At 42.8% G+C, this 12185-nt stretch overlaps 1 protein-coding gene across 1 annotated transcript in view; it reads left to right on the top strand.

Annotated features, from left to right (window-relative positions):
- The window catches only part of STXBP2 (syntaxin binding protein 2), a 209452-nt gene that overhangs the window by 145561 nt on the left and 51706 nt on the right, over positions 1–12185 (top strand). The gene's annotated exons all lie outside the window — the stretch shown is intronic.

A 12185-nucleotide genomic window follows, 5' to 3' on the forward strand; every position in this document is an offset into this window, starting at 1 on the left:
CCTCTGTGTCAGACATTACCAACTTGGGGTTTCTATAGTCTCTGGAAGTTCCTCAGGTCCCAGCTCTCCCTCACTCCCACTCAGATTCAGCTTGCAAGAATGCTGGCCTAAGGTACCAAGATGTCCCTGGTTCATCCTCCTCTGTTACTAACAGCCCCAGTCGTGGACCACTCACAACCAAAACATTAACATTTCAAAGAACCCAGCAACATTGATGGCTGTCCCTGAACAACGAGTACAATAGGAGCATATTTCGCAAATAAATTCTTCAGAATTATGAAAAACAACAGATCAAACGGACGGTATGTTCTTTCAGAAACCAGAAACTGAATTCTGGCTGCTAAATTCCGTTATTGCAACAAGGGGCTATTATGATTGCATATAAATAAACAAGGGAGATTGATAGGATGGGAGAGCACTTGTTTCGAATGACTCAATGCAGCTTCTCTTTTCCCACAGCTTGCAAAACAATTTGCCATTCCTAAGGACAAATACTTTGGTTGTAGAAGTGTTAGTCTAGCTAGCCTTTTGTAGCTGTGCTGAAGAATTTTGCAAGTGGGTCCATGACATGGAAATTTGATACCCAAAGAACAAGAAAAGTTAGATCAAATTTAATGTGTGCAAATACAAAAAAGGTTACACTCTGTGGCCACACAATATAGCTATTCATCATTTGAGTGGAAAATATTTTCACTAAAATTTTAGTGAAATTTTAGCATAATTCCCCTTCAAACACAAGCTGAATGCACAGAAGGAAAGAACCTACTAATCCTTGGTTCCAGACATTAAGCCTGGAAATACTCTGCATGTCTTTTTTTTTAAGAATATTTTTTATTAAATATAAAACATTTTCAAAAAATATTTAAAACATCAAAATACAAACTTTGAACAAAACCATGCAGACCAAGACAAATGAGAACAAAAAACATAGAAAAAAGAAAAGGAAAACAAACAAAAAAAGGAAAAAAGCAATATATTAAACCTTTATATCCCTCTTTTACAGTAGATTGTGTTGATGTCATATTTCCTTTAGAATATTTGCAAGTTAAACTGTATTCCCTCTACAGTTTTCAGTTCTCAATATACATAACTATTATAGAAAATACTCTGCATGTCTTATCTGTATGTGAGGAGAATAATTTCAAAAAATTACTGGAGGAATTTAGGTCTTGAAGTAAATATTGTAGCATTTTGATTTTTATAATCTTATTGTAAATTTGATTTAAAAGATAGCCAATACATACTGAAAAGGAATGACAGAATAAATGCAGAAAATAAAGGAAAAAATATGCAGAAAAAAGAAAATGAAAGAAAAATAAGAATATAGTGAAGGAAAAAAAATAGTTGACTCATCCTTTCAAGGTGGGTAAAATGAGGATCCAGATTGTTGGGGTCAATATGCTGATTCTACAAAACTGCTTAGAGAAGGCTGTAAAAGCACTCCGAAGCGGTATATAAGTCTAAATGCTAACTTTAGGAACTGAATTCCAAAACAATTGGAGGATGTGAGGCTCTCTGTCCTCAGGTTCAATACCTCAAGTAAGTGTTGAACCCTATTTCAACACAATTCTCAGCTGCAACTTATATTTACTTATTCAGTAAAGGGAATGTTACTTAACACACTCTGCTAAAGAGACGTTCCCTGAGGACTGAGTCCAGCACGAGTCCAAAAGCTTGGAAGACAATGCTGCTACCCTTCAAAAAGACCTTGACCACGTAGCAGAATGGTCTAAAACCTGGCAACTTCAAATCTCCACCACCAAATGCTCTGTCTTACACATTGGTAAAAAGAATCAGAATACTAAATATAAACTTGGAGGAATTGAACTTATTGATAACCCTCAATCTGTCAAAAACATTGGAGTACTCATATCCAATGACCTAAGTCCTAGAGCCCACTGCAACAACATTGCCAAAAAGGCTTTAAGAGTTGTTAACCTAATCCTTCACAGCTTCTTCTCTGGTAATTTTGAACTGCTAACAAGAGCTTACAAAACATTTGTCAAACCAATCCTAGAATACAGCTCGCCTGTATGGAACCCACATTGCATATCTGACATCAACACAATTGAGACAACACAATATTTCACAAGAAGAGTCCTTCATTCCTCTTCTCACAACAAAATACCTTATTCCGCCAGACTTGAAATTCTTGGTTTAGACAACTTATAACTCTGTCGTCTCCGTTCCGACTTAATTATAGTTCATAAAATCATATACCAAAATGTCCTACCTGTTAATGACTATTTCACCTTCAACCGCAAAAACACACGAGCACGAAATCGATTTAAACTAAATGTCAACCGCTCCAAACTTGACTGCAAAAAATACAACTTCAGCAACAGAGTAATCAATGCCTGGAATGCACTACCTGATTCTGTGGTTTCTACTCCTAACCCCAAAACCTTTAACCTTAGACTATCTACAATTGACCTCTCCCCCTTTCTAAGAGGTCTGTAAGGGCGTGCATAAGCGCATCATTGTGCCTACCGCCCCTGTCCTATTGTCTTCTTTTGTTTCTATTTATCATTACTTATCTAATGTTTTATTTGTACAAATTGCCACCCTATAATTGTTTGACTAAATGAATGAATGAATGAATCAATCAATCAATTAATCAATCAATCAATCTCTGGTCCTGGTGATCAAGCTAGATAAGATCCTGCAACATTATCCCGGGAGACATATATTTGCTTTCATTCATGAGTTACTTAATTCATCTATTATTTCAAAACCTTCTTAATATGAAAAGAGGAAATAATATATACCAGTAAGGCACCTTATAAAATATGTAGTATTGTGTACATATCTGACAGTTTTTGAGACTTCCTCCATCTCTGCATTTGTTCATTATTTCGAAGTGACTAGGTAACTTTTTCAGATCATCTTGCTGTTCAAGCTATAGAGGCAGATCCTTTAATATTAATTTTGATGCTTTAGCATTGATTGTTGAAGGAGAAAAAGGTTCTATTTGTAGTGAGATTAATTCCATGGTAATCACAGGATCTATAAAGAAGAAAATGTATAATTTATCTCCCCCTTCATAATGTATAACCATTTTAATAACTTATAACTTTCTCTTAAAATAAATAAATGATCCCTCTTTTCTATATCTCATTTTTATCTATAAGCAAATTTTAAAAACTTCATTCATTCCTAATCCTTTCTTTCTCGGTCATGTTTGCTCTGGTCCCTCGCATTTCCTACTTTGGAAAGAGTGTGAGAATAATGTTTCCAATTCATGTCTGCTGAGCTTTAATTCTTCTACAGCTTTATTTTAATTCTAGACCACATAAAACACCCACAAAGTAATGAAAATGTTAATTCATGGCTGTCACTTATTCTCCTTTTCATTACCATTAAGATGCAGACCTGTTCAAAGGATGTCTATGAATAGGGAAACACACTATCTTTATCAGACTGAGCAGAAATAATTGGTATAGAAGTCACACACTGTTGCTTGATAAATATTGCAGTGGGCTGGTAACATCATGATCAAGATTGAGTAAAGATGCACATTGCGTATCCAATTGAAGCTGGTCGAAAGCTTTTAACTGATGTTTGCTACAGTGTAGGGAAGTCAGCCTTCTTCTCTAAACTGCCCAGAGGCATGCAAATGTGATGAGTATAGAAATTTGATAAATAAATAAAAAATAAATATAGGCACCAGCCTTTCAGGTCTTCTGGTCTTTCATTAATAGGTTTGTTAAAGCATAGCTGGTTTGACAAAGCCTGTAGATAAACTGATTAAGATCAACCTTTATTGAATTAAGTTCAACATTTATTGAATAGCAGAGGCTTTTCTTCCCCACATTTGGCTTGATAAGGAATGCAAAATCTACTCTTCAAGGAGAGGAAAAAGACTTCTTTATCATGATAACTGAACAGGAAGGATTAGCTTTATCTGGAGTCAAAGAGAAGATATTGGAGGAGTTTTTAAATCATGGATCAAAGAAGTTGGCAAAAGTTTCTGCATTTTTCACCATCCTTCCACTCATCTGGGAGGAAAGAGAAAAAGAGAGAAGGAAGGAGGGAGGGAGGGAGGGAGGGAGGGAGGGAGAGAGAGAGAGAGACCCCTCTCTTGGTCTTTGAATTTGTTTCCTGTTCCTGTGACAAGGGCATGCCTTCTGATTGGTTGTCAGGTTCCCATGTGGAGCCATGCGAGAGTAATTTTGTAGGTTGTCTTGAGTCCCAGGCTTGGTTGAACCTTCATGGGTGATTCAATCTTCCCAGGTACCATGTGGTGAGATGGGTAGAAGGCTAATCCTAATATGTCCTGACCATGAAGGGCTTTTGTTTTGTAGATAAACTGGCCCAGCCTTTTGTCTTGCAGATAAGTTGGCACCAGTCTTTGTGGGGCTATTAACAAAGGTGGGGGCTACTTTCCAAGAGCATGTTTATCCTTCTCTCATCCATAATATTCTGCCTTTTTAATATTTCTTAGAATATTTCATTCTTCTAGACAGTGGTTCTCAACCTTGGGGTCAGGATCCCTTTTGGGGTCGAACGACGATTTCAGAGGGGTCACCTAAGACCAGCTGAAAAGACAAATTTCCCATGGTGTTAGGAACTAAAGCTGGTGCCTTGGAATTTATTTTTACAATCCAACCAATCAGGTATTTACAGTGGGGATGTCCCTCTGGCATTCCTGCCAATCAGGTTAAAGCTCTCTTGGGAGAATTGGCGCTAGACTTATGGTTGGGGGTCACCACAACATGATGGACTGTATTAAGGGGTCACGGCATTAGAAACATAGAAGACTGACGACAGAAAAAGACCTCATGATCCATCTAGTCTGCCCTTATACTATTTCCTGTATTTTCATCTAAGGATGGATATATATTTATCCCAAGCATGTTTAAATTCAGTTACGTCTGCTGGAACTTTGTTCCAAGGATCTACTACTCTTTCAATAAAATAATATTTTCTCATGTTGCTTTTGATCTTTCCCCCAACTAACTTCAGATTGTGTCCCCTTGTTCTTGTGTTCACTTTCCTATTAAAAACACTTCCCTCCTGGACCTTATTTAACCCTTTGACATATTTAAATGTTTCGATCATGTCTCCCCTTTTCCTTCTGTCCTCCAGACTATACAGATTGAGTTCATTAAGTCTTTCCTGATACGTTTTATGCTTAAGACCTTCCACCATTCTTGTAGCCCGTCTTTGGACCCGTTCAATTTTATCAATATCTTTTTGTAGGTGAGGTCTCCAGAACTGAACACAGTATTCCAAATGTGCTCTCACCAGCGCTCTATACAGCGGGATCACAATCTCCCTCTTCCTGCTTGTTATACCTCTAGCTATGCAGCCAAGCATCCTACTTGCTTTTCCTACCGCCCGGCCACATTTTTCCTATCGCACGAAAGATTGAGAACCACTGTTCTGGGAGAAGGGTGGATACTAACCTTCTGCACTTCATTTATCAATTTGCTTTCAACATTTCAAGTAAATGGATTTCTTATTCAACATGTTTTCAAGATGAAAACCTGTGTTTCTATACTGGTTTCCCCAAAGTAAGACATCCCTTGATAATAAACCCAATAAGGCTTTTGAGTGCATGGCAATAAAGCCAAGCACTTATTTCAGGGTTCAAAAATATAAGATAGGGTCTTATTTCCGGGGAAACACAGTAGCTATTTAAATACCTATATGCCTGAATTACTTTGTAAGTAGCAGCCACTCCCATCATTGAAAACTTGCTCTCCCATCTTCCCGTATGGAAAGGGCTCCTTGAAAAAAGTATGATCTTTTTTTCTACATTTGTCAATTTATTTACCGTATTTTTTGGAGTATAGGTTGTACTGGAGTATACGATGCACCTTAGTTTGGGGGGAAGAAAACAAGGTTTACCAAACAGCAAACAGCATAGATGATATACACTGTCTGCTGTGTATTTCTGTGCATATGTGCCTGACCAATAGAAATTGCAAAGAATTGGAGAAATGTACATTATGGCAGTATATTAATAACATAAAGTTTTCTTAAATGTAATCACGCTAACTCCTCCCAATTATTTAAATAGATCTATTCCAACCATGACTAAGTGACAGTTTAACTCAGCTGCCTTATCTTAATTTTACAGATGTTTAAAATTGATGTGGCTTTCTGGGAGTATTCTCTGCTAGTCCCATGCAATAGAACTGGACTTCTTCGGATAAAGCATATACAGTAGTCCCTCGCTATACCGCGCTTCACCTACTGCGGCTTCACTTCACCGCGGGTTTCTGAGGAAGCCGATCGGCAGATTTAAACAGCCCGCCGAACTTGATCGGCAGGGGTTTTTTTATAAAAAAAATATATCTAAAATTGTAAATACTGTATTTAAATACTGTATCTAAAATAAATACTGTGTGGGAAGGGTTTATAAACACTTAAAACAATGAAAACTACCAAGCAATTACAATATAAATACTTAAATAAGTACTATCAGTCGATAAATTCCCCATCGCGGATTTCACCTATCGCGGCCAGGACTGGAACGTAACACCAGCGATAGGTGAGGGACTACTGTATTTTAAAAAGCTTCATTTTGTTAGATTGCCTAGAACAATAATAAAGCAGTCTTTAAAAAATAAGTGCAATAATTTGAACATTCTATAGGCATTTATAGTTCTTAGAATCATAGAATCATACCCAGTTATACATCTCCACCCCATGTCCAGTCAGCGAAGCAGTGGAAGTGATGTGCCGGTGCCTGGAGGCTGTTGGGGCCTGGATGGGTGTCAACAAACTCAAACTCAACCCAGACAAGACGGAGTGGCTGTGGGTCTTGCCTCCCAAGGACAATTCCATCTGTCCATCCATTACCCTGGGGGGGGGGAACTACTGACCCCCTCAAAGAGGGTTCGCAACTTGGGCGTCCTCCTCGATCCACAGCTGACATTGGAACATCATCTTTCGGCTGTGGCGAGGAGGACATTTGCCCAGATTCACCTGGTGCACCAGTTGCGGCCCTATTTGGACAGGGAGTCATTGCTCACAGTCACTCATGCCTTCATCACCTCGAGGTTCGATTACTGCAATGCTCTCTACATGGGGCTACCTTTGAAAAGTGTTCGGAAATTTCAGATCGTGCAGAACGCAGCCGCGAGAGCCATTGTGGGGCTTCCAAGATTCGCCCACATTTCTTCAACACTCCGTGGCTTGCATTGGCTGCCGATCAGTTTCCGGTCACAATTTAAAGTGTTGGTCATGACCTTTAAAGCCCTACATGGCAATGGACCAGATTACCTCCAGAACCACCTGCTACCGCAGGAATCCCAGCAACCGATAAGGTCCCACAGAGTTGGCCTTCTCCGGGTCCTGTCGACTAAACAATGTCATTTGGCGGGCCCCAGGGGAAGAGCCTTCTCTGTGGCGGCCCCGGCCCTCTGGAACCAACTCCCCCCGGAGATTAGAACTTCCCCCACCCTCCCTGTCTTTCGTAAACTACTCAAGACTCATTTTTACCGCCAGGCATGGGGGAGTTGAGATAGCTCTTCCCCCTAGGCCATTACAAGTTATGCATGGTATGTTTGTGTGTATGTTTGGTTTTATAATAGGGGTTTTTAGTTGTTTTTTATTATTGGATTGTACATGTTGTGTTTATTATTGTTGTTAGCTGCCCCAAGTCTACAGAGAGGAGCGGCATACAAATCCAATAAATTATTATTACTATTACTATTACTATTATTACTATTATTACTATTATTACTATTATTATTATTATTATTATTATTATTATTATTATTATTATTATTGAGTTGGAAGGGACCTCCAGGGTCATCGGGTCCAACCCCCTGCTCAATACAGGATTCATTAAACCATCCCAGAAAGTTATTGACTTACCTCCTTGCAGCAAAAAACAAACTGCTTTCGGCAGTCTGATCCCTCCAGCAATTTGCCTCCATCCAACTTTAGTTTAGTTTCACTTTCATTTTAGCATGTGGGCTTGCTGGCAACTTCAATGTATCAGCTGAGTGTCGGGAGGCAGAATCAGTGGCCTGTGCTAAGCAGGCTCTGCTGCTGTTTGCTGCGAGGAGGTAAATTGCTGGCAGGCAGAGACCACAGTGGTTACATTTGGTGTATAAGATGCACCCAAATTTTCACCCTCTTTTGGGGGGTAAAATGCGTCTTATACTCTGAAAAATACAGTACCTACAATAATTTACTATTCTGGCTTTTTCCGTTATATGTGCACATGTAATATCATCCTGATTTTATTTTTCAAAAGTGATTCCCACAATCAAAAAAAAGTTCATTACCATGATTTTTTTATTATATGCAAATCAATGAAATATGATTGCTTGAACTTAGTTTTGTTCTATTCACTAAATTTCCTGCAAATAGAAGAGAAGAGAACAGAACAGAAGAGAACAGAATTCTTTGTTGGCCAAGTGTGATTGGACACACAAGGAATTGTCCTCGTGCATATGCTCTCAGTGTATATAAAAGAAAAATATACATTTGTCAAGGATCATGAGGTACAATACTTAATGATTGTCATAGGGGTCAAATACGTAATGAAGAAACAATCAATATTAAAAAGAAAATGATCCTCAATCTTTCAGAGAACGAGATGAGAAGAAAAATATTACATAAATGGTATTATACACCAGTACAATTAGCACGTTTCCAAACAACGAAGAAAGGAAATTGTTGGCATGGGTGTAAGGAAAAAGGAGTATTTATGCATATGTTTTGGGAATGTAATAAAGTTCAAAAAATTTGGAAACAAATACAAACGGAAGTGAATAAAATTACGAATGGTAATTGGAAAATAACCAAAGAAGCAGCATTATTGATAAAAAATAGTGAGGTAAAAGAATATGAAGAAATCAAAACTGCAGCGATAGAAAGTGCCCAGGCAACTATAGTGCTTGGGTGGAAAGATGACAATAAATGGACGATAAAAAATTGGTGCAGATACATGACAGACCACATTCACTATGAAATTATGGAAATTAGACTACATAATTATAATGAAGAGAAATTAGCAGCAACAATGAGGCGGTGGGAGAAGGTCAAAAATTATATATTAACAACATCAGTAAGCGATGCAAATGTAAGAAATAAAATTCAATCACTTTATAAAGAATGAACAATGTAACCCAGAGATGAAGCAAATGAAGGATACAAAATTGAATCTTCCCTGGTGAAGGGAATTTTTATTTTTGATGGCACATTTTATGCTTTATGTTTTGTCTTTTGTAAAAAAATTTAAAAATCAATAAAATTATATATTTTTTAAAAATCATTCAGAGAACCAGAACCCCTGCTTACATGAAACATTCTCCTCTCTCTGTGTCCTTGTCGCCTTTTTTCGATTCAGAAAAACTAGGTCAATACTGCTATTGTTCCAGTCAATAATGCAACATAACTCTTGTGACCTGGAGGTGGAGCTCTTGCCTCACAATCAGGAGGTTGTGAGTTTGATCCCAGGTAGAGGCAGATGTAAGGTCTCCTGCTTGGGCAGGGGGGTTGGACTAGATGATCTGCAAGATCCCATTCAACTCTGTTAATCTGTTAAATAGTGCCACCCTGAGATGCCATGAAAGGTGAAGAACCATTTTCTCTCTCTATTCCTTCCATCTCCAGGGATGAGGGTGAATGAATATGGTGGCCACAATCCTCCCCTGTATTCACAAACATCCATGTATTTCAACTGAATTGGGAGTTTTCCACAAGAAAACTATGCAAAACTATGAAACTTGTCAAACTATCCTTTGCCTCAAATTCTGTTATGCCTTCCTCAGCATGTCCCTTCAGCTTTTAACTTACTGCTCCTTTTCCTCCTGCAAGGCAGATAACTTGTCTCTGGTTTCTGTCTTCCCATCCTTCTTGAAGGATTCCACAGGTAGAAACATAGAAACATAGAAGACTGACGGCAGAAAAGGGCAGCGCCGGACTTACCCGGCAGGCAGGCTTTGCTGGAGGGACCGGGAGACACGGTCCCTCATGGCGGCCGCCATTTTGGATCCCGGGCGAAGTCTCGCGATGCGAGACTTCGCTCGGGAGATCAGGGCCTGATTGGCCAAGGCCCTGATTGGTCCGGGCGGGGCCTGCTTGCCCTATATAAAGGCGAGCAGGCCCGAGGCTCTTCCTTTTCGCCCGGACCGAGCTACTGAGCAGACGTTCGTTCGTCTGCTCCGGCGGCCATTTTAGGTGGCGACCTCGTGCGAGGCGCCATTTTGTGGCCTGTGGTCTAAGCGAAGAGCCTTTTCAGCGTTTAGCGGAGCCAGCATCGGCTGGACTCCGCTCCGGTTTGGAGCCTCATTGCCTGTTTGTGGGTGGTGGGGGTGCTGCCTTTGGGGCTTGTGGTGTCCTGGGGGTGGCTTGTGGCCTGGGATAAAGGCCTGGTGTCGGGCCTTGTTGCCCACTGGGAGGTGGGATTAGCCTCTTGGGAGGGCTTTGTTCTGCGGAGGCCTGCTGCTTCTGGCAGGCCTTTGCCCACGGGGTGCAGGGCCCGTTGGGGGAGGGCTTGGTCCCGCCCTATTCCTTTTTGTGTAAAAAATAGATTTTAGTAGTATGGCCCCTAAAAAGCGGCCAGCTAAGGCCCTCCCGGCCCAACCTGTGGTGCGGCCTAGGAGGGCTGCCAGGCCGTCTGCCCGGGCTCGGGCGGCGGCAGAGGGGCCCCCGGGGGGGATCCCGGTTGGGGGGGTGGTAGGGTTTATGCCCACAGTCCCTCAACCCGAGGTGTCCCCTTCTCTCTCCTGGGCCAGGGTCCTGGAGCGGCTCGACGAGTTGGAGAGGTGGAGGTCGGGGGCAGGCCCGGAGGGGCTTTCCTCGGCTGCCACCGCAGCTTGGGGCGCAGACCCCGAAGAGGAGTCGGCCCCAACTGGGCAAGTGGCCCACGAAGTACAGATGGCGGGCACCGGACAGGCGGGCAGCACCGGGCAGACGGGCCATGCTGGACAGATGGCCCAGCCTGGGCAATGGTCATCGTTCCAGGGCCCAACCAGGATGGGCCCACCGTGGATGGCTTCTACCCCTTACGGGGCAGGTGAGGTTGCACCACATGCAGGCACATCTCCGCTCCTGCCCATTCAGGGTCCCGGGTTCATCCCGCCAGCTTTAGGGGGTGGCAACACCTTCACGGGGGCTGCTGCAGGCACCTGTGGTCAGGTCTGGTCCCCGCCAGCTCCGCCAGTGGGGGCGCTGGGGGTACCTGTCCCACCTGGGGCGGGGGTGGGGGGTTGGATTCCTCCTCCACCGGCCATTATGCCACCGGTCCCATTCATGTATCCACCGGGGCTTGGGGTGCTGGGCTCGGGGGCCACCACGGTGTGGGACCCGTTCGCCAGCATCAAGCCTGGGGCCATCCCTTGCGGGTTGCCCGCCACACCTTTAGGGTACCATCTGCACCCGTCAGTTAAGGAGGCAATCTGGCGGGGGGAGTACGTTGATTTGTTCTCCATCTTGAACAGGGAGGTCCCTAAACAGGATAAGGAGGTTGTCCCTGGGGAGAAGGTGAAAAAGACAAAGGTCACGAAATGCTTCAGCTCGTGGCTGTATGCCTTTCTGACCTTTGCGTCGGTGGTCATTCAGAGGCAGCCGGGGAGGGCCGCTGCCTTGCTGAAGTACATCGACTTGATAGCGAGGGCCCATTTTGAGTATGGGGGCACCATATGGAGGCATTACGACAAGGGTTTCCGTATGCGTATTGCCCATGACCCCTACTTGCCTTGGGATATGGTGGTTCCGGACCTGTGGTTCCAGGCCACTCATATGTCAGGGAAGGAGGGCTGTGATAGGACCGATAGCGGTCACTTTATGGAGGAGGAGCCTGCGACGCCCGCGCCGGCCAAGGCCGTGGCGGGCGCCGTTAGTAAAGGGGCCTCTTTAATATGTCACGAGTTCGCTGCAAAGGGGGCGTGTTTTCGCCCCATTTGCAGGTTTCGTCACGCCTGCGGAAGTTGTGGGGGAAACCATTCCGCAGCCGTGTGCCCCCGCCCCAAGAAGGGGATTGAAAAGAAAGGCTCGGGTCCCCCAAAGCCTCCCCCACCTGCTGGGGGAAAAGGGGCCCAGCCCAATTAATTTAGGGGTGCTTGAGGGTTGGTTGGGCGACTACCACCCTCGCTCGAGAGCGGCCGCTCTCTTGCTAGGTTTTTCAGAGGGATTTAGGATCCCTTATCAGGGTGTTAGGAAGGCCTTCATGTCTGACAACCTTAGGTCGGTTGTTGGTCATGAAGACATTGTTAGGG

Source organism: Erythrolamprus reginae, chromosome 2, assembly GCF_031021105.1.
Source record: "Erythrolamprus reginae isolate rEryReg1 chromosome 2, rEryReg1.hap1, whole genome shotgun sequence".
NCBI classification, from domain to species: Eukaryota; Metazoa; Chordata; class Lepidosauria; order Squamata; family Dipsadidae; genus Erythrolamprus; species Erythrolamprus reginae.